The 23,109-nt window shown below is 36.1% G+C and overlaps 1 protein-coding gene across 1 annotated transcript in view; it reads left to right on the plus strand.

The window, feature by feature from the left end:
• Nucleotides 1-382: 382 nt before the first annotated feature.
• Nucleotides 383-23,109, plus strand: part of LOC107650305 (uncharacterized) — a 101,419-nt gene continuing 78,692 nt past the window's right edge. The window contains exon 1 of the mRNA XM_056809835.1: nt 383-479. The gene's annotated coding sequence lies outside the window, so the exon portion shown is untranslated. The remainder of the gene's footprint in view (nt 480-23,109) is intronic.

The following is a 23,109-nucleotide window of genomic DNA, read 5'->3' on the forward strand; positions in this document are numbered from 1 at the left end:
AACGAATTAACAAATAGCTAAATAAATAAATAAATGAATTTGGAGGGGAACTAATAGGAACCTTAGAATCTGGTTCAAACATCTCAGTTTTCAGATGAGAAGCTAAGGCTGAGGGCACTGATGGCAAACTTATGGTATGAGTGCCAAAGATGGTATGCAGAGCACTCTCTGTGGGTATGAGGCCGCTCTTCAGTCCCAAGTTTGTTACTAAAGAGGCAGAGGGAGTCAGTATGAGCTTCTCCCCTCCCCCTCTCCACCATGCCTGATGACATTTTTCACATCCCCCGCCTCTACCCAGCAACCAGTGTGAGCTCACAAAGGGGTAAGGTGGGCAGGTCACAGGCAACAGAGCTGGAGGGAAGCGGAATGCTCAGGCCACTCCCTTCTCTTTCTCTCCACTCACCAAAGGAAGTTCTTCACTTCACCCACCCTTCTGCCCAGAAGCCCAATGAGAGCGCTTTCTCTCTCCCCGTTTTGGGGTAAGGAGTGTAGGGGGGTGGGACATGGTCTCTGGGGGGGGGGGGGAAGGCATGGCATTGGGATGTGGAGTGGGTGTGGGACCTGGTACTCTGTCTCTAAAAGGTTCACTATCACTAGCCTAGTGAATCCTATAGTAGCAGAGGTGGTATTATATTACTGGTTTTGGGACTCCAGATATAGCATATTTTCTATTGTACCACACTGCTTATCTGACATTTAGTCGCTCCCTCTTCCCCAGTACCTGAGTACCCTGTATATCTGAGCACAGGGCCTAGAATGATAAAGACCTAAGTTCAAATACTGGATGTGTGACCCTTAATAAGACGTTTAACTTCTACCTCAATTCCTCATTTGTTAAGAGATAATAGCTCCTTCCTCCCAAAGTTGCTATGTGGATAAAATAAGACAATGTTTGTTATGTAATATGAAAACCTTAAAGGGCTGTGTGTACAATTATCATTATTATTATTATTATCATTATTATTATAAATGGTATTAGTAATATTACTGCCATTATTATAATTTTTATACAACATATTTAACTAATGGTTATTCAGGTCCTACTTTACCAGTTCCAATGATAGGAACAGTACTTTGCATGAGGACCTTTAAATTTTTAGGCAGTTGTAACAGTTAGAAAAAAATTATATTGGATCAAAATTAGCTTATTATAGTATTACTATAGCATAAACACTGCATAACTTCTATCCATTTATCCTAGTTCTGCCTTCTGAAGTCACCCAGATCTCTAGTTTTTCTTTCCCCTGGAATACTTTGATAGCCTAGTAGAGCTGTGTTTTCATCAATGTGGATATTCTTTCCTTGAGTACAAATAACAAACTATCCATACCTTACCCTGTGAAAATTCTGTCTATGCTCCTTCTGTAAATTCTTTGCAGAATATGTATCCAGTACACTGTATTTATTCCTCTAGATATTTTAATATCCCATGAATAGCAGCCCCAAATTCTTACTGTACATTTCTTTTGACTCTTTTTACATTTGTATGTGTCTTCAGCAATTTCTTTTGTTATTTTTTGAATGCCACTGTTTGAAGGGTATTTAACACTTCTAACTTCAATTAATGTAAACTACTAAGGTGTTCCATTTCCCTGATACCCATATCAGTTGAGAAAAAAATTTTAATTGAGCTACAGAATCAAAGGACTAAACTTGGTATAAATAAGTCTTAAACATTTCTGTTGAATCAGTCAATCCATCAAAGCTTTCAACTAAATGGGGAAACTACTGGTACCCATTTGTAAATAGTAAACATTTCCAACCACTCGATGACTTGAGAAGAGGCTATAAAAATGTGTTTGCGTTAGTTAAGGATGATCAGTTACCCCCTGTGTGGCTTGAATAAAAAAGCAAATCATTTCAAAATCTGATGTTCCGTAATAACTGGCCAGTCTGGTGGTGGTACAGTTCCCAGAAAGAACTTGAGAGGGCATTGGAGGAAAGTGGTGAGTAGTGAGCATCTATTGCCTCTTTTTTCACATGTAAAGTTCTTTATTGACAGTAAGGCTGAACATACAAAATATTATGGATTTGAAAGAGGAAGGGAAATTTAGATACAACAGTTAGGGAAAGGGATATTGTATTCAGAAGAAATCAGCATCTTTGGGGCATCTAGGCCATGATATTCCACAATTGCTGTTAGGTTGCCCTGAACCATTTGGTTTCAATGTTTCTCAGGATAACCACTCTGGCCTCTGAATGAGTCCTAGTTCCCACAACCAGTACCATATGGATCATGGGGCCCACCATGTTGGGGTCCTCCCATAGGGACTGTGGGACAGACCACAGCAGCTCTGTAGCTAAAAATAGCTGGCCTGGACTGACCATAAGGCAAATTTTGTAAGGTCAGAAGATTTGGATTTGCAATCACTGCTAATTAGAGTGTTTCTATAACAGTAATGCCTGATGACATCCCTTACACTCTCTATGCACTTATAGGAGACTATATCCCAGGATTGTGTGTGTGTGTGTGTGTGTGTGTGTGTGTGAGTGAGTGAGTGAGTGAGTGTGTGGTGGGGGTACTGTACTTTGATACCTACTCTGTCTTCTCTGTAAACATATCATATATTATAATAATGTATTAACCTAATAGCTAGTTGATGTTTTATTGGTTAACTGGGGAGATATTGTTCAGTTATTTTTCAATTGTGTCTGACTGTGACCTAATTTGAGATTTTCTTGGCAAAGATATTGGAGGGGTTTGCCATTGTTTTCTGTAGCTCATTTTACAAATGAGAAACAGACAAACAGGGTAAAGTGACTTGCTCAGGTCCAAGCAGCTAGTAAGTGTCTGAGAGCAGATTTGAACATGAGAAGATGAGTCTTCTTTTCTCCAACTTTAGGATCCTATCCAGTGTGCCACATCACTGCCCTGTAAGTTACCAACTGCTAAATGATGTTGAGAACATCATTGGGGATTTGTGAATAGCAGTATTAAGAACCACAAATCCTCAGGTTTTAACCCTAACACTTTCATGAGAGAGGTAGATAGATTCCCTCTGGAAAACTATTTCGCCTTTGGGAATTGGCACTCCCAAAGGCAGTGCTATAAAGTCATTGTTGATAATGTCAAATAGCCTAATTTCTCCATGTTCTTTGGCTTACCTCATCTTAGTGCTCATCCTTCAGAGAGTAGTATTCCTTAGTTTGTAGCCAACTAGAATTGCCAGAAGAATATAACCAGGAGAATAACCACATGTTATGATGTCAGGGAAAAAGATGTGAACCTCATCTCTATCCTTTCTTTAACTTAATCCTTCTAATTTGGTGTTAATTTTTTCCTTCCTCTTAATAGTTCCTATATTAGTAACCACTGATTTCTTATCCGTAGTAAACACCTTCAGTTTCAATTCTTTTCATCGGTGTTTGGTGATCATGTCATTAACAGTAGAGAGTTATGAGGCCTCTGAATAACCTATAAACTTTGACCTATCCTTAGTTAGAAATCTTATTTTCCAAAATATTTTAGTTGTTTTCCCCTTTGCCAACCTTCTATTTAGGTTGCTGTGTTGCTACATATATGCTGACTTTGTTTGAAGTGTCTTATCAAGTCATGTGGGGGGCCTTTTTTCCTGCTCATTCATCCCATACTGGAGATGTTATTCCATCTGCTAGTGGTGACCTCTCTACCTCAGACAACAAAGGTAGTGTATTGCCAAGGCATCACTGAAACTTTTTCACTTTGGTACAGTCTAACAGAGTTCAGGCTTTTGAGACTCAGGGTCTCCTCTATCCCCCACTGAAGCACCTGAACTAGACCTCTTTATAGGTCTTTACTTACTAATCCTTTAACCATGTGATGACCTCCATCCAAATGTTCTTTTCTGTAGGCTTAACAGTCTATGCTTCTTCGTTACATCCTTATGTGCTAAATTTTCTTGTCTACCCATCATCCCTTTTTTGGATGTGTCCAGACTGTTAATACTCCTTGACATCAAAACTGCTTGCTTAAGGGAAGACAGCTAGATAGAATAGTGGGCAGAGTACTAGACATATAGTCATAAATACCCGAGTTCAAATCCTGCCTCAGGCTGGATTGGTGACCTTGAACAATCAATTAGCCCCTCTTGGCTTAATTTTTTTCATTTGCAAAAAAACCCCAACATAAATAGCTCTTACCTTAGAGTATTATTATGAGGATCAAATAAAAAATCTCCAAAGCAGTTTGTAAACCTTAATGTATTATATGAATGCCAGACATTATATATTATTGTTATTGAAATAAATTGGATAGCAAATAGTGAATTCTCTTGAAGGTATTTAAAGAGGAAAGGACCAACAAATATGAATCAAATATTAATTGATTCAATTTGAGCCTCAACTAATGGTTAAAAACTAGTTAATATGTTTTACTTTTATAACTACTCATCACTTTTTATTTTGGCCCTTTATTACACTCAATTTAGTATTTAATTCTCTTATCGTATTTTTCTGTTTCTTGTCTTCTGCCTAGAAAAAGATATGATTCTTGAGGATAAGTAATATGGAACATGTTTATTTTTCCATAATCCATAAAGAAGACTATCAGACTTATTAAATTAAATGGACTTGAGATTCTATGTCCATTTCACCTTACCTCATTCATGGATTAAAACTTTTGAGTTAAAGATTTAAAATCTGATTCTCCCCTGTATATGAATCCCATTGCCACTGTCTAAACAAAAGTTTCAACATTAGAAATGTATTTTTCCAAGCAGAAGTAAGACATTTTTTCCTTTGAGAACATTAGCTTGTCTACTGAATAAAAAGAACTTATTTCTGCCTCAAATTAGGACGCAGGAGTCTCAAAGATCTCCTAGTGCTGTACTGAGTGTTCTAACACGGCTGACATCTGGACAACAAGCTCTTTGCTGGTATTGCCAGCACCCCTGGGGCAGAGAGTGTGTCTTCTCTGCTATATACAGCAATAACTGTCCTTCCTGCTGAATGTTGTGCCAGGCACCTTGTGCATGCTCAATAAATGTTTGGTGATTTGAAGAGCATCAAGTTGGAAGGAAATGAAGGAAGCAGTCTATTCTCATGGGTCTGCTGAAATTGGTTACCTAGGTATTTGAAGGAGTTTGTTTACATAAAAGTTGGATGCTTCCTGAACTCTGCCAACTACTCTGTCAAGTTCTTTTACCAATACTTCATTGTGCCTTCAAAGTTACATTTCTCATATAGTAGGAGGCACTTTTTAAGACTTGTAGACCTGCTGTTTGGTTTGCTCAGAGAATATGACTTCTCTTGATGCCGAGTATTTGCTTCCTTTCCCCCTTTGGTTTCTTTTACCAGAGTCACAGACCCTCACAGAAGGATTCTCTTTGGTCGTCTGTTATAATCCATGGTCATTTAAGGAGCCCTACTACAACATAACTGAGTAGTGGTCATCTAATCTCTGCTTAAAGACATCCAGGGAGGAGGATTTCACTACTTCTCAAGGCCCCCCATTTTACGTTGGAATATTTCTAATTTTGAGGGCATTTGTTCATTAAATGAAGCCCAAATTTGCCTTTTCCTAACTTCCGTGCATTGGTCTTAGTTTTGCCCTGTGGGACCAAACAGAATAAGTCCAATCCCTCTTTTACATGACAGCCCTCCAAATTCATTCTTTGCTGTTCATTTGTGTTCAACTCTTCGTGGCCCTGTTATATAGATTGGACCATAGCAAGCCACTACTATCCATGGGATTTTTTGGCAAAGATACCAAAGTGGTTTATTTCCTTCTCCAGTGAATTAAGGCATACAGAGGTAACATGAATTGCCCAAGGTTACAGAACTAGTAAGTGTCCGAGGCTGGACTTATCTCCAAATCCTTGGAGAAAGCAATCGTCACTACTGCCTCCTGCCTCATCTTCTTTCCTCAGATCAAAGGCATCCAGTTCCTTTGGAATGATTTCCCATCCATTCATCAGCCTGATCACTTTCTTCTTGAAATCCTCCACTGTGTTAATAGCCATATGAGACACAAAGTAGGTCCTAAACTGAAGTTTATCCCCATACATAAATCATCAGTATTTCTATATGTTACCATCAAAACCCACCAGGAAGAGATAGAAAGAGAAATTCCATTTAAAATAATGGCAGATAGTATAAAACACTTGCAAGTCTGCCTGCCAAGGTACTCACAAGACCTATATTAATACAACTACAAAACACTTTTTACGCATATAAAGAAATCTAAATAATTGGAGAAATATTAATTGCTCATGAGTATGTCAAGTGAACATAATGAAAATAGTAATATTTTCTAAATTAACTTATTCAGTTCCATAACAATCAGACTACTAAAACTCATTTTCTAGAGCTATGAATTAAGAACAAAATTCATCTGAAAAACAAAAAGTCAAGATTATCAAGGAAATTTAAAAAGTGAAGAGAGGTAGGCTGCCTATACCGGATTGCAAACTATACTTTCAAGTGGTAATTATCAAAGTGGTCTGGTACTGGATAAAAAGTAGTGATTGATCAGTTGGAAAAGATTATGTACATCATATACAAACAGTAACCTGGTGTTTGATAAACCCAAATATTCAAGGGCTATTGGAAAAAAAACTTACTATTTGACGAATACTACTAGGAAAACTTGAAGACATTCTGACAAAAAGGAGCCTTAAACCAACATCTCACACAGTATATAAAAAATTAGTTCAAAATGGGTATATGATTTAGACATAAAGGGTGATATAAACAAAGTAGGAGAGGAGGTAAAAAAAAAAATACCTGTCAAATTTATAAATAATAGAAAAGTTTATGACCATATAGGAGATAGAAAAGATCACAAGAAATAAAATGGATAAGTTGTTAAGAGAGCCAGGCCAGGCTTCAAATCTGACCTCAGACATGTCCTAGCTGTGTGACCCTGGGCAAATCACTTAGTTCCAATTGTCCACCCTACTACTCTTCTGCCTTGGAACTGATACTTAGTATCAGTTCTAAAACAGAAGGTAAAAGATTAAAAATAAAGATTTTGCACAAATATACATAAAGCCAAAATTACAAGTAAAGCTGGAAAACACTGAGGATGAGAGATATTTACATGAAATTTCTCACATAAAATTATCATTTCAACAAGGAAAAGAAGCAAATTTATAAAAATAAGAGATATTCCCCAATTTATAAATAGCCCAAGGATATGAACAGGCAGTTTTCAGGAGAAGAAATGAAAGCTTTCAGTATTCATATGAAAAAAATATCCTAAATCACTATCAACTAAAGAAATACAAATTAAAATAATTCTAAATTGCCATATCACACCCATCAAATTGATTAACCTGAGAAAAACAGAAAATGACATGCTAGAGGCTATGTGGGAAAATGAAGACACTAATGCACTTTTAGTGGAGTACAGTTTTCCACTATTGTCAAAGGATAATAAAACGTTGTATACCCTTTGACCCGCCAATATTGTTATTTGGTCTGTATCCCAAAGAGATCAAAGAAAAGAGAAAAGAACTCAAGATAAAAAAAATAAAGGATAAAAGTAAATAAATAATTTTAATTGACAAAATACAGAAGAAGAAACCTTATAAGATAATGGGCAAGAGTGTAAAGGGAAGGATTAAAAAAGTGAAGGAGAAAAGGAGAAACTTCATTTCAATAGTGGAAAAAGGTGTCACTGAAGAAATAAGAGATATATTCTATAAAGCGAGATGGAAAAATTATGATGGATCTGTAAGGATTTTTTACTTAGAGATACCATGTATTCTGCTTCAGGAGAAGGTGAATCAGATCATGGAAGCAATAGACACCCAGAAAGGTGGGAAGGCGTGAATTTAGAATAGAGATTTCAAGAGAGAAGGATGGAAGACAGGAAGGAAAGAAGAGAGAAAGGAAGTAAGGAATCTATAATTCAAGCAGTTCTAAAATAGAACAGACTCCTTTGAGAGATGTTGAGATACCCCTTGTTAGAGTGTTTGAAGCAGAGGCAAAATGGCCACATGTCCTGTATGTCATAGTAATGTTTCCTTTCTTATATGCCTGGGTTTAGATGGCCCCTGAGGTCCCTTCTACTTCTTAAGTTCTGTGATGCCATGATGCTTGTTTCCTCATCTGTAAAATGGGATAAAAAAAACCACTTGTCACTATTTGCCAGCTAGCATTGTTGGAGTTAAATGAGTGAAAGCAATTTGTGAATTGTAAAGGAATAAGCAAATCTAAGTCTGTTATTAGGGAAAGACACATACACAGCGTTACATTCTTGGAATGAATATAGCAGGAAATGAAAAGTAATTTTATTTATAAGTGTATAGGTTTAGATTTGCTGGGCTATGTAGACTACTTTCAACTTGGATGAATTCTGTGTTGGAGGAGGAAAAAAATACAGATGTTGGTTCTAGGTAGCTAGGAAAGAAGAGTATAAAATTGTGTGAAAGAGTTTATATCCTTATATAGCCATATACAATTTATATTGCTTTTAATTGATTCCCACATGCATAATTTTGCAAACCTAATATTATTCATTAACGTAGTACTTTTGCTATAACAGAAACATTATTCTGTATCTACTTAGCAACCTTCAAGAACTTCAAATCACTTTGAAAAAGCTGGTGATATTGCTGTTCAAAAACATGATACATATAACCTAAATATTGACTATAAGTTGTACTGAGTGTGCTTAGGCACATGTTAAGGTTTCAGCAGCTATCTTCATGTTTTGGGTCTACCCAGGATCCAGAGCTCACTGGAGTAGGACGGTTTTCCCATGGTTTGGCCTTCCCATTTTTTAGGACTCCAAGTCAACTACAGCCCTACCATGTAAAAAATCAGTTAGACATTTTTTCCCTGTTCGCTCCTTTCAATGCTTAATTTTCTGTCAAACCACTGCCCTTCATAATAAATAACCCTGGAGCTCTGTTTGACATAGGTAAGGAAGATAATATAGTTAAAATTTTATACTTTAAAAGAGCGTATCTCTGTTCACCCATCCTTATACTCCACCATTATCATTCATTGCAAATTGTGAAGTCAGGGAAGCAGGAAACAATTGGAAATAGGCTTTTTTAGCCCAGAAGATAAGGATGAAATATTATTCTATTTTAGGGTTGATTTAAAAGGAATCCTTTGCAAAGTCTCTATTTTTAGTGTTTTGTTGTTAATTAAAAATAGATTAAATTAAACTTTAGAGATTTTAACTTTTTTATTTAATAACATTCTTTATGACTCAGTGTTCAACACATTAGCCTTTGAAAAATAAATTTGTACTGGGTGACTAATAAGAGTTTCAGGTGTTTATCCACATGAGACTGGCATGTGAAAAATACCAACAACTTGTACATTTACTGAATAATATCACCAGCATTTCAAATTAAGAGCCCAATGCCCCCATCTTTTTTTCTGAATATTTTATTTCAATTATTTGTTTTCCTTCATTTTATTCTCAGAAGGAAGGAAATAAATATTTATTGAGTACTTATTCTGTGCCAGGCACCATGCTAATTACTTTACAAATAATATCTCATTTGATCTCTATTGAAATTCTCTGGCTATTCCATCTCTCTTCTCCATGCTTTTGCACATCCTGACCCTCACGTTACTCCTTCCTTACTCCTGTCTACCCCTAGCTCTCTTCAGGGCTCTGTTAAAATGCCACTTCCTATGGCCCCCATAGTTATTTGTTCTCTCACCTTAAAATATTTCCATTTATTATATGTGTGTGTATGATTAGAATGAATTGTTAAATTGCCACGTTGTCCATAAATTTCATGTGTTTGTAGGTATTAGGAAGGCATAGGTTATCAGATAAAGCAGTTGTGAACTTTTCATGTGATTCTAACAATATTTGAAGAAATAAAAATGAATATCATTCACAGGTGCTACTGGGAAGGTGCATGGTAGGTATGAGTAGGTTGTAATGTGTCATAAATAAGTTGCTATGAAGGAGAAATGGAGTAAAGGATATCATTGAAGAAATGAAGGAGTGACAAAGAAGATGGGTGGATCAAGTGGTAAGAGGGAGTGAAAAGTATTTATTAATCACCCACTCTGGGCTCTAAGACTATACATACAAACATTCAATAACCCCTTTCTCAAGTTGAAGGAACTTGTTCATTCTCAGTAATGTCTAAATCTACATGACTCTCCTCTCCTTTTTGAGGTTTTCTTGGCAGAGATACTGGAAAGGTTTGTCATTTCCTTTTCCAGTTTATTTTACAGAGGAAGAACTGAGGCAAATGGTGAAGTGACACAGCTAGTAAGTGTCTGATGCCAAATTTGAAGTCAGGAAGTGGAATCTTCCTGATTCCAAGCCTGGCACTCTATCTACTATACCACATAACTGCCCTTCTAGTTAATAGGAAAGACAACTTCAGGAAGTTGTGGCCATGGAAGGGAATCAAGTTCTGGAGAGCAACAGGGAAATCGATTGTCACAGTATTTCCATTAGGAGCTAGTATTTATTTCATGACTGATCCTGGGGCATGAGGTGGAAATTGACAAGATCACAGGTCTGTCTGTCAGTATACTGTAAAGCACCTTTTTTCTGCTTTTTCAATATTACATCAGCATTTCCTTCCAATAATTCAGGCTATCATTTCATGCATGCAGATGAAACAAACATGTAAGGAGACAATATATGCCTAAAATGGATAGTTTGGCAATAAAAGTAATCATCCCAAACCACCCTTTAAATAATTTTTACAAGATCTGTCTGAAGGAGCACAGCTTATTTCCACAATGTTTAAACTTGAATTGTTACCTAATCTTTTTTGCCAAATTGATTGCCTCTTGTCATTCTATTCAATCTCTTAATCTTTTGATGTGTTGAGAGGTAACAGACATTTACCTTTCCAAAGAAAGAAGAGACAATAGTCTCTTCCTCTCTTATCTTTCTTCTTCCCTCTCCTTGGTGCTCTGCCCTTCTTCCTTTTCCCACTTCTTCCAGATAACATATTGTATCTTGTCCCCTTCCACAAAGTTCTCAACTGCCTAAACCTGATGGTTTTGCTTTAAGTACCTGAAACTTACAGCCTTACAGAAGAGTGGAGGACTGCATCTGGAGCATGCCTGGGATTAATGTGAGTTCATGCACAGCTACCTATGGAGTTAAAAAATCTGATTCCATTTCTTACACTTTATTTTCTTCTTTTAGCACAGGAAACCATTTCCCATAAACCCTCAATTCTTTGACAGTCCAATACATTTCAGCCATGATTCCAGATTGAATTCTTTTATTATTTTCTCAAGTGAATTAGGTGCCTGGTTGATGGCAGTGGAAACTGAAGTGCCCTGTACCTTTCACATATCACAAATTCTACTGTGGAATCTTTCCAACAGGATCCTATAACAAAACTGAAGAAATCTATTCCAGCTGTGCTGTGCCTTTGTCCTTCAATATTCCTTTCTTATCACTATTTCCCTTTTGAAAATGTTGAATATAGTTATAGTTACCAACAATTTAATATATAGCTATATACAAAAATATATAGGCATGGTTATAAAGAGTGGAATGCCTGGAAATTTAATTGATATTATCAAATAATATAGAACTAACCACTTGAAATCTCCTTGACTTTGAATATGATCATAGAGAGGACATACATATTCTATTATTAGTGGTAGAGGAATGAATAGTATCACTATTTTGTGTTCTTATTTTTTACTCTTTTACAGTTTGTTGATTCAAAGCAAAGGGCTCTGTTTTTAGAGATCACTTCAAGTGGTCAATATCTCTGGGTTCACAGATTCCAGTATGTTTTTTCTCATGGCAACTCTACTCATTTTCCATACTACAATTACTCTGAGATTAATTTTATGTTTCTAGTTAAAATGTTGCCATTTATATGCAGTTATAAAATAAAATAGTGCATTGAGGAGCTACCTGTCTTACTCTTTTGAAAGAATTAAATTCTAGAAATTCCATGTTTGAAATTTCACAATAATTTGAGAAAATTAACTAGAATATTATACATAAGGCATCTCCATCAGTTTCTGGAACTCCATTGCAAATATTTCTCAAAGTACTAGAAGAGCAGCTCTAACATTCAAAGTTCATTGGTTGTGTTTAATTGGAGCTGGCTTTTTCAGATTCTGTTAAAGAATAACCAATTACTAATAAAAATAAGCTATGCTCTGATAATAAAAAATAATATGGGCTTAGTTCTTCTTCTTTTATATATTCCCTGACCCTGATCTTCCTAGTATTCTAAATCTGTCTAAGTCATCGGGCCAGTAATATGGAACATGTTCCTTGACACTTGATGAAATAAGAGGAAATATGGTTTAAAAGTAGAAGAGATATAAACAAAGTATTTTAACCTACAAGATAGTATGTATGTACATTATTTATATTTAATTATATATTTATATGTTTGTAGATATGCATGTTTATATATATATTCTTCTACTAAGATCCAATTCTAATGCCTTATCTTGGTTTTCTATCTATTTCATCCTTAAGCTCCACTGGTTTCTCCTTTAGAAATCTGGATGCTATGCCATTTGGTGCATACATGTTGAGTACTGATATTTCCTCATTGTCTCTACTGTCTTTTATCAGGATGTAATTACCTTCCCTATCTCTTTTGACTAGATCTATTTTTACTTTGGCTTTGTCAGATATCATGATTGTGACTCCTGCCTTCTTTTTATCAGTTGATGCTCAATGGATTTGGCTCCATCCTCTTACTTTTACCATATGCGTGTTTACCTTCCTCATCTGTGTTTCTTGTAGACGGCATATGGTAGGGTTTTGGTTTCTAATGCACTCTGCTTTTTGCTTGCATTTTATGTGTGAGTTCATTCCATTCACATTCAGAGTTATGATTATCAGCTGTGTATTTCCCAGCATTTTGATTTCCACTCCTAGTCCTGCCTTTTCTTCTTTCACTATTTCCTTCTACACAAATGTTTTGTTTTTAATCAGTCCCCTTAATTCCCACCCTTATTTTACTTCCCTTTCTACCCCACCTCCCTTCTTATTCCCCTATTATTTTCTTTACAGCCTTTTTAAACTACCCCCTACCCTCTCCTTCCCTTATATTGCTTCCCTCCCCACCAGTCCTTTTGTTACCCTTCTACTTCCCTATAGGGCACAAATCAATTCTCTGCCCCAATGTATTTGATTTTTCTTTCCTTTTTGGGTCACTTTCAGTGCACGTAAGAACTGAGTATTTCCTATCTCCAACCTCTTTACCCTTCTAGTATATTGATATTCTCCCCCTCTCCCGCCATGTGCTTCTTTGTGACATATAAATTTACCCCATTTTGTTTTATTTCCCATTTCTCTTAGTATTAATCTCTTTTTTTAGCTCTGTAGTATATATATCCATATATACTTGTGCATACATGTGTCTATATACATATTTATATCATGGCATTTCATCCTATACAATTTGTCACTGTTCCCTCTAAGTATAATTCTTCTAGCTACCCAGGTGATAATAAAATTTTTTGAGAGTTACCAATGTCCTCTTATAGGGATACATATCATTTTAACATATTTGGTCTCTTAAAAAAAGTTGTGTTTTTTTGTTTTGTTTTTCTCCCTCCCCCACCCTTTATTAACTTTTGATGTTTCTCTTGAGTGTTGTGTTTGGGCATCAAATTTTCTGTTCAGGTCTGATCTTTTCTTTACAAATGCTTGGAATTCTTCTATTTTTAAATGACCATACTTTCCCCTGCAAGAATATAGTCAGTTTTGCTAGGTAGTTGATTCTTGGTTGTAGACCTAGTTCCCTTGATTTCCAGAATATCATATTCCATGCCTTTCGATCCTTCAGTGTACATGCAGCTAGATCCTGTGTTATCCTAACTGTTGTTCTTTGGTATCTGAATGACTAATTCTTAGCAGCTTGTAATATTTTTTTTTCCTTGATCTGATAGTTCTTGAATTTAGCTATAACATTCCTGGGTGTTTTCAGTTGGGGATTAAGCACAGGAGGTGATCTGTGGACTCTTTCAATCTCCATGTTTCCCTCTTGTTCTAGAATATCGGGACAGTTTTCTTGGATAATTTCCTGTAGGATGATGTCCAGGGTTTTTCTTTTGTCATGGTCTTCTGGTAGACCAATGATTCTTAAGTTGTCTCACCTGGAATGATTTTCTAAATCTTCTGTTTTGTGAATGAGGTGCTTCATATTTTCTTCAATTTTTTCATTCTTTTGATTTTGTTTTATAATATCCTGCTGCCTTGTGAAGTTGCTTGCTTCCAATTGTTAATTTCTGGTTTTTAAAGACTGGATTTCATCCCTGACTTTTTGGTCATCCTCCTCCTTCTGGTCTGATTTTCTTTGGAGGTCAGCTTTCATCTCCTTTGTCTCATTTTCAAGCAGATTAATTTTGGCTTTCAAGACACTGTTTTCTTGTTTTATTTCAAGTGCCTCTGTTTTCAGATGACTTATCTTGCTTTTTAAGTTCTTTTTCCAATTGCCTTTAACATTTCTTAATTGGGTTTTGAATTGTATTTTGAGTTCTTCCAAAGCCTGTGTCCAATTTTCTGGAGTTTCTGTGTTTTTGCTTGGTGTTCTTTCATTCTTCTCTGTTGCATTTGCTCTTTGTTCATTGCCTGAATAGAAGCTGTCAATTGTAATTTCTTTTTATCTTTTTCTGTTGTTTGCTCATATTTGCCCCTTATTTTCCCCCTGTAGTTGGCTGCACTCTTGCTCCTCTCATTGTGTGTTGGATCTGTGGTTTGGGGTTTTTCTATCAGCCTTCCCCCTTGGAGCTTAGTCAGCAAATCTTTCAGCACAGTCTGTGGGGGAAGGGTGTTGGAACTTGAACTTCCCTACCCTCTGAAGTTTTGATGAGATTAAGCCCAGCTGAGTTGCAGAGCTGGATGTGCCCTGAGGCCAAAACTTCAGGAAGGGGGGGGCAATATGGAGTGTCTCAGCTGCTGCTACTAGGCTGCCTGCTCTGCACTTCTCCAACGGCTTCCCCACCACCTATGTACGATGCTCTGAGCCTGGTACAGCTTTGCCCACAAAGTACTCCCTCCAGACCTGCACTCTTGCCAGTTCCAGCTACTGCTGGAGGCTCAGCGCTCTAGTTGGGGGTGGGGTCCTGGGACCTTCCTTCTTCCTTCCCCTTAAACCCAAGTGTTCATGAATTCAGGCTTTTGGGGAGTGTTCCTTTTAGGTTGAGTCCATCAGGAGAGTTCTTTGGCTCTGTCCTGTTGTTAGGTCTGATTTTCAGTCTCCTGGGAGCATTTAGTTTGTAATTGGTAAGGAAGGGTTTTCAGAGGTCTGAACTTTCGCTGTCTCTATGCCGCCATCTTGACTAGCATTCCCTGCCTTAGCTTGGGATGAAAATCCTGAGCTTTGAAAAGCTTGGTCAAAGGAGTATAAGTACTAGGAGGCTCTATCAGGTTGGAAAGGCTGTAAGTACTGACTTAAAAGTAGATTGTGTGTCTATTTTTGTTCAACTAGTCTACCTGAGTCTAGAAAGTCTCATCATCAGCATCACTACCAGATAATAATTATTTGATCCATAGAAAGTCAAGAAGCATTACTTATTCCCATAAGTAAGCTAGAAGAGTTCTGCCCATTAGCTAGAGGCATTCTGGATTTCCCCTAATTATTTCAAGGATGTCAGTAGAATACTCCACTTTGTGACTGGACCATTTTTCTTCCTGTTGTATATTTGACTGTTGGTATCTTTAATTCCTGTTGTTCAAGGATCCTCATTGTTTAAATGTTCCAGACTGCTCACACTCATCATGTACCTCTGCACTCTCCTCTGTATCATTCTCATTTTTCATTTTTAGAGACCCTGGTGTTCCTTGGTTTAGAGTCTTTGGGTTAGAATCAGCAGATTATTGGTATTAGTTAGTGGAATGTCGTGATTAAAAAGATGGGCCTTCATTTTTAGGAGAAGCCTAATAAAAGAACTTCACAATTTCCTGAAAAGGATCCATCCTTCTCCCTTCTTTCATTTTAACTGAGTCCAAAGTATTATCCATTGTTTTATCTATCTTAGATTTATGTAATTATGGACAAGATCTGTAGACTGTCATTTCAACTTAATGTCTTCATCTGGGGAATAGTTGTTGTTTTTTAACCAATTGGTCTTCCAAACTTACAAGGTCACATTAACTTAGGTGGTACTATAAAAGTAATATTGAAAAGTAAAAGTGAGGGCCTGCTTTTTACCTCTGTAATCTTTATGGGCTCAGTTTGTCTTTTAAAGGGGAAGGGGCATCTATAGAAATTTTGAAAATGAATTTTTTGCCAAAAAGTGCAGTCTGCATTGGGAAGCCATAGGCTAAACAAATATCACTTCATTGCAGGCCATACTGGATTTTACCATGAATAAACATCAAGCCTCTGCTTGCTTGTTAAGACAGTAGGGTGGCCAACTGGTCAGAATAAGGAGGCTCTATTGGCAAAATTCTCTCTCCAATTCAAGAAGACTCATTTACAAAACCTAATATCCCCAAGTGACAATTAATTAAAGAGGGAATCATATCAATAACTGCAAAACTGAGCAGTTTTATTTTTAATTCAGAAAAACCCATCATTCTACTCATCTTTGAATTTAAAAACAGAAATTTCAAATATAATCAATGTTGTTTTTGCCACCAACTAGGAGAGCATATGGAATCCTAGCCTATAGGACAATCATTCTCTTTTATATGCTCATTGTACTTGATATCAAAACAGTGTATAATTGGGCTCTGTTTTTGTTAAGTGTGTTGAGTTTTAACCTGGGATAAGTCAGCCACAATGATTCTGACTCCTCAAATCACTTCATATTAAGAAAAATCTTCTTTGTTTAAAGATGAAGAAAAAATTAGGTAATTGGCAAAGGATAAAAATTAATGCCTTCTCATAAAACTTTTTTGAAGAGTCTACCCAATAGGCCTCCTCTTTCATGAATATCGTGGGAATATGTCTCTTGCCCATGCTACCTGCCTGGCCTATCTATAACCAGAAATATAAGCAGCTGATGAAATTCATTTTTATAAATGTAATATTTCATTTTTAATAGGGTCAACGTGAGCAGCCAGATTTTCTTATGAAAGTCCCTGTTCATATGTCAGGGCTCCACAGAATGCAATTTGGAAGATTCTGCTCTTAGATGTTTGCTGTCTGGCAGAGGATTGCAAAGAATGGCACATTTCAATCTGTATGAAATTATATCAGAAGCAACTGAGAGACTCACAGACAATAGAAACTGATATGAAACAAACAAACAAAGAATGACATTTCTTGACCTCACTTTTTATTCCCTTCCAAATCCATCTTTATATGAGATTCTTGGGCTCATGCCTGGCACTGGACTGGTCGTCATTCCTTATATTAGAGATCCTTTGTTACAGACCTCTGTAAAGTTTTACTCATCTAAAGGCATTATGTGCCAAAGCAACATTGTTTGAAATACCCCAAAATGCTTATAAAAGTCTTTCTTAGTGTTGTTTTTAATTACAAAATAAGATTTTTCAATTTAGTCCAATGGAGTCCAACAAGAACTTGTTTAGGGCCTATTAGGTGCATGTCACTGTATTATACAATGGGCATATCAACATAAAATGAAAAAACAAATAGCCATTATCCCTTAGATACTTAAGGTTCTGCATTTAAATCCTATTAGTTTCATTTGTAGTGCTGAAATTCCTATGACTTTTGTTGATTGATTCTCTAAAACAAATGACCCTATGTCTCTTTTAGATTCAATACTAAGTATGGGTGCCAAGGTAGAAGAGTGATAAGGACTAGACAATTAGGGATTAATAACATGGCCAGGGTCACACAGCTAAAAAAGTATCTGAAGTCAGATTTAAACCTAGAACTTCCTATCTCCTAGCCTGGTACTCTATCCCCTGAGCCACATAGCTATCCCTGTTGATTGACTCTTAAATTTGGTCTGATCTTGTAAATATAATATTCTCAAGTCATCAAATAAACTATAAAAATTCAGAGAAACCCCACTTTAGAGATTTCCTGTCTTAATAGTGTTAGCTAGAACTCTAGTTACCAGTCCCAGAAACATTAGTTTGGATATACTTTAAGAAGTAACAGTCAAGATCTTTAGATGGCATATCCACAAATCTGATCCCCTACTCTGTTGATCCCAGGCCCCATGTACAAATTCTAACAGCTCTACCTAGAACTAAATATCCATGTATTTACAGTGAATGGTATTTTGGGACTTAATTTTCAACTCTAGTCTTTAAAAAAATTTTAATGTAATTTTTTTACACATTTGACTGAGATCATTAATATATCATATTATATATCAGACCAAGTATAAAAAAGAACTTTAGTGTTGAGGTAAATTATTTTCCAACACGTTTTCTTCTTACCTCTCTCCTCTTTTCCAAATGCCAAATAATACTGGAAACGCACAGAGGTCTGAGAAAAATACCTAACATAAAGTAGACATATTTGAGAATTTTAGAATAGGAATCTCCTCCATATTCCTTATCCTCTGCATGGTATAGTGGACAGAGTGGTGAATTTGGAAAATTCCACCATCAATACTTACTAGTTTTGTAATCCCAGGCAAATCACTTATTTCCTCTCAGCTTCTTCATCTATAAAATGAGATTAATATCAAATACCAACCAGTATTTTTGTGAGACTCAAATGATATCATGTATTCATATGATTTTACACATCAATAGTTATTAAAAGCTTTATTAGGATCAAATATTGTTGACATTCAGGAGAAATGCAGCTCACTTCTTTCTTTGAGTGAAAAGAAACACGCTAGAGAGATCATAGAGAATATCTTTGAAATAGGTCACACATGGCCAAAGTTGTCACATCAGGCAAGTTCTTCAAGTATAACCTGTAGTTCTGCTTAGAAAACATGAGCCAACAATAATCTACTAGAATCATGAATTATGTATTTCTTTTTGTTCTTACTGGTCCCTTCAGGGAAAAATATTCTTACCTAACAAATTAGTTTACATAGGCTATATAGACAGTCCTCATTATATTAGCCTGTCCTGAGTATCCAATTTCTCCATTCTATGCCTGTCACACATTCTTCATTTTTGCCGTAAAGCCAAAATTCCAAGCATTATCTGAAGCCTTGGAGCTTAATAAGATTTGGTCTGGAATTTACATCAACAAGTAGAATAATGGTAGCTAAATGCAGTCACATATAGACAGTGAATAAACAATGATCCTTCATGTTGAGTTTAGTGCAAGCATGCAAATCTAGAAGTTCTATCTAAGCATGTGGGTAAAATGCCAAGTACATGCAAACTACTACAAAAGAGCTTTTGTGAAGCAGAAGTTGAATAAGGCTCAGGAAGTGGAAGATTTCGACCTGGCACATTGATGGTGTACCATTTGGATGATGAGTAGAACATGATTTAAGGGCTCTCCACCCATGTACACCATGTCCCAGTGGTCCAGTAACAGCTGGTTACTGTTTCATTCAGATGTATAGCAAAAAGAAGCTTGAAACTTAGCATGAGCTGTACATAATTCATTAAAACTTACTGTAAGAAGCACAGTTAACCAGAGAGTGTCCAACATTAAAGATTCATTCAATCAGCTCCTGCTCTATGTGGAGACATTCAAAGACTTATATTCTTGAACATTGTTCAGTTATTTCTTTTTTTTGCCATTTAGAGGTAATTAGATCTCGTATACTCCCACCCACCATTCCCCACTTGCCCAGCTAACCTCTCTGCTTAGTCTAGCTAATGTATGTATTTCCAGTTCCAGAAATGATCCCCAGGGAAATACACTTTTCCCTTTTAGTTGTGTTGTTTTTGTAGTTCTCACTGTTGTATAATAAAACCACTCTTTGTTGTAAAAGAAATATAGGGAACCATTTTTTGCTTTATACCAAGCCATCAATCTAAAATATCTTTGCTGTAGAATCAGACAGTTAAGTGATATCTAGTTTGGCCTTCTTGAAGTAATGCCCATAAAAGCCTTTAATTTTTGTTCAAGAAATGAGCCTGTCCCTCTGATTGGAATAAAACAATGTATTTGCCATTCTGCATCAATTACCTTAAAATTAGTGTTAAATTATCCCTCAAATGTTGGTTAAGAAAAAAAGTCCTTGATTTTTCAAAGACATCATTTACCCTTTTGCAAGTCTTAAACAAGTCCCAAAAGGATGCAAAATTATTTATTCTACATTACAGGAGGCTTATTTTTTTCATATAAAAGATGCCAACATCTGGTGTTTCATTTACGATTAGTTCTAAAACAAAGAAACTAATTTACTCTGATGACTGAGACAGTCATGCCATACTGTATCAGCACTCATCCCTTTCCTTGTAGTCTCCCTAAAGCACTCTATAAAGAACTGTTAAGGCAACAAACCTTTAATGGAGAATAGACTGTGTGACATGAGTGAACACTTTTTTTGTGCCAAATGGGAGATCTTTAAAAATGGCTTTGACTTTTGAGGGTGAAAGTACTTGGAGTTAATTTCCAAGAGTTTCATGGGAAGTTTTCCTTAGTGTTTGTACTCTTCATCATTTGAACCTCTTTCTCAAATTTCTAATGCTAGATGGTAAAGAATATTGGCTGTGATTCACTGAAGTCAAGTGAACTGTCTAAAGGTTCCAGAGAATCATTGCAGAGATTATATACTTTATGAGCAATAAGGGATATTCTGACCTATGTGAAAATGTATTAATCTCACATGGACAAACATTGCCCCTCCCCAAGGGTTTCTGTGATAATCTGATTCAATATAGACTCAAGACATGGCAACAAAGTTTGGTTACAGAAGTAATAACTCATTATCTTAATCTTTTTTAAACGTTATTTTTCCAGATTATATGTAGATATATGGTTTTTATTCACTTATTTTATGGTTGAGGGGTATGGTTCAGTGGCTGGTCCACCAACAGGGCAAGAATCTGTTTCTTCTGACTCTGCTCTTAACAGTCTCTTGATTATTAGTTGTTTTTGTTTTTAACTCTTACCTTCTGTCTTAGAATTGATAGTGAGCATCATTTCCAAGATGGAAGAATTATAAGAGGTAGCCATTTGGAATTCAATAATTTCCTCAGGATCACATAGCTAAGAAGTATCTGAATATTTGAAACTAGTAACTCTTGTCTACAGGCCTGGCTCTGTCAACTGAACGAGTTAGCTGCCCCTAACTATTAGGGGATTTTTTTTAGCTTCAATTTCACTTTATTTCCCCCCAATTGCACATAAAACAATTTCCAATAAATTATTTTTAAATTAATTTATTTACTCAATTTAGAACATTATTCCTTGGTTACAAGAATCATCTTATTTCCCTTCATCCCCTTACCCCACCCTTCCCGTAGCCAATACACAATTCCACTGGGTATTACGTGTCCTTGATCAGAACTAATTTCCATGTTGTTGGTGTTTGCATTAGGATGTTCATATAGAGTCTACATCCCCAGCCATATCCCCTCAACCCATGTAATCATGCAGTTGTTTTTCTTCTCTGTTTCTACTCCCATAGTTTTTCCTCTGGATGTGGATAGTGTTCTTTCTCATAGATCCCTTCAGGTTGTTCAGGATCACTGTATTGCCACTAATGGAGAAGTCCATTACATTCGATTGTACCACAGTGTATCAGTCTCTGTGTACAATGTTCTGGTTCTTCTCCTTTCATCCTGCATCAATTCCTGGAGGTCATTCCAGTTCACATGGAATTCCTCCAGTTTATTATTCCTTTGACACAATACTATTCCATCACCAAGAGATACCACAATTTATTCAGCCATTCCCCAATTGAAGGGCATCCCCTCATTTTCCAATTTTTTTGCTACTACAAAGGGCACAGCTGTGAATATTCTTGTACAAGTCTTTTTCCTTATTATCTCTTTGAGATACAAACCCAGCAGTGCTATGAGTGGATCAAAGGTAAGACAGTCTTTTAGTGCCCTTAGGGCATAGTTCCAAATCAATATCCAGAATGGTTGGATTAATTCACAACTCCACCAGCAATGAATTAATGTCCCAACTTTGCCACATCCCCTCCAAATTCATTACTTTCCATTGCTGTCATGTCTGCTAGGTGTGAGGTGATACCTCAAAGTTGTTTTGATTTGCATCTCTCTGATTATAAGAGATTTAGAACATTTTTTCATGTGCTTATTATAGTTTTGATTTCTTTAACTGAAAATTGCCTATTCATGTCCCTTGCCCATTTATCAATTGGAGAATGGCTTGATTTTTTGTACAATTAGCTTAGCTCTTTGTAAATTTGTGTAATTAGACCTTTGTCAGAGGTTTTTGTTATGAAGATTGTTTCCCAATTTGATGCTTCCCTTCTAATTTTTGTTGCATTGGTTTTGTTTGTATAAAACCTTTTTAATTTGATGTAATCAAAATTATTGATTTTACATTTTGAAATTTTTTCCTAGCTCTTTCTTGGTTTTAAGGTCTTTCCTTTCCCAAAGATCTGACATGTATATTATTCTGTGTTCACCTAATTTGCTTATAGTTTCCTTTTAAATATTCAAGTCATTCACTCATTCTGAGTTTATCTTGGTGTAGGGTGTGAGATGTTGATCCAAACCTAATTTCTCCCATACTGTCTTCCAATTTTCCCAGCAGTTTTTTTTTTTTTATCAAATAGTGGATTTTGTTCCCAAAAGCTGTGATCTTTGGGCTTATCATATACCGTCTTGCTGAGATCACTTACCCCAAGTCTATTCCACTGATCATTCTTTCTGTCTCTTAGCCAATACCAAATTGTTTTGATGGCCACTGCTTTATAGTATAGTTTGAGATCTGGGACTGCAAGGCCTCCTTCCTTCACATTTTTTTCATGACTTCCCTGGATATCCTTGACCTTTTGTTCTGCCAAATGAGCTTTCTTATGTTTTTTTTTTCTAATTCAGTAAAAAAAGCTTTTTCATAGTTCAATGGGTATGACACTAAATAATAAATTAATTTGGGTAGAATTGTCAGTTTTATTATGTTAGTTCATCCTACCCATGAGCAGTTGATGTTTTCCCAATTGTTTAGATCTAGTTTTAATTGTGTGGAGTGTTTTCTAGTTGTGTTCATATAGTTCCTATGTTTGTCTCAGCAGATAGAATCCTAAGTATTTTATATTGCCTAGGGTGATTTTAAATGTAATTTCTCTTTCTAATTCTTGCTGCTGAGATGTGTTAGAGATATATAGAAATGCTGATGACTTATGTGGGTTTATTTTGTATCCTGCAACTTTGCTAAAGTTGTTGATTATTTCAACTAGTTTATTAGTTGATTCTCTGTGATTCTTTAA

The sequence above is a fragment of the Monodelphis domestica genome, chromosome X, assembly GCF_027887165.1.
Source record: "Monodelphis domestica isolate mMonDom1 chromosome X, mMonDom1.pri, whole genome shotgun sequence".
Classification (NCBI taxonomy): domain Eukaryota; kingdom Metazoa; phylum Chordata; class Mammalia; order Didelphimorphia; family Didelphidae; genus Monodelphis; species Monodelphis domestica.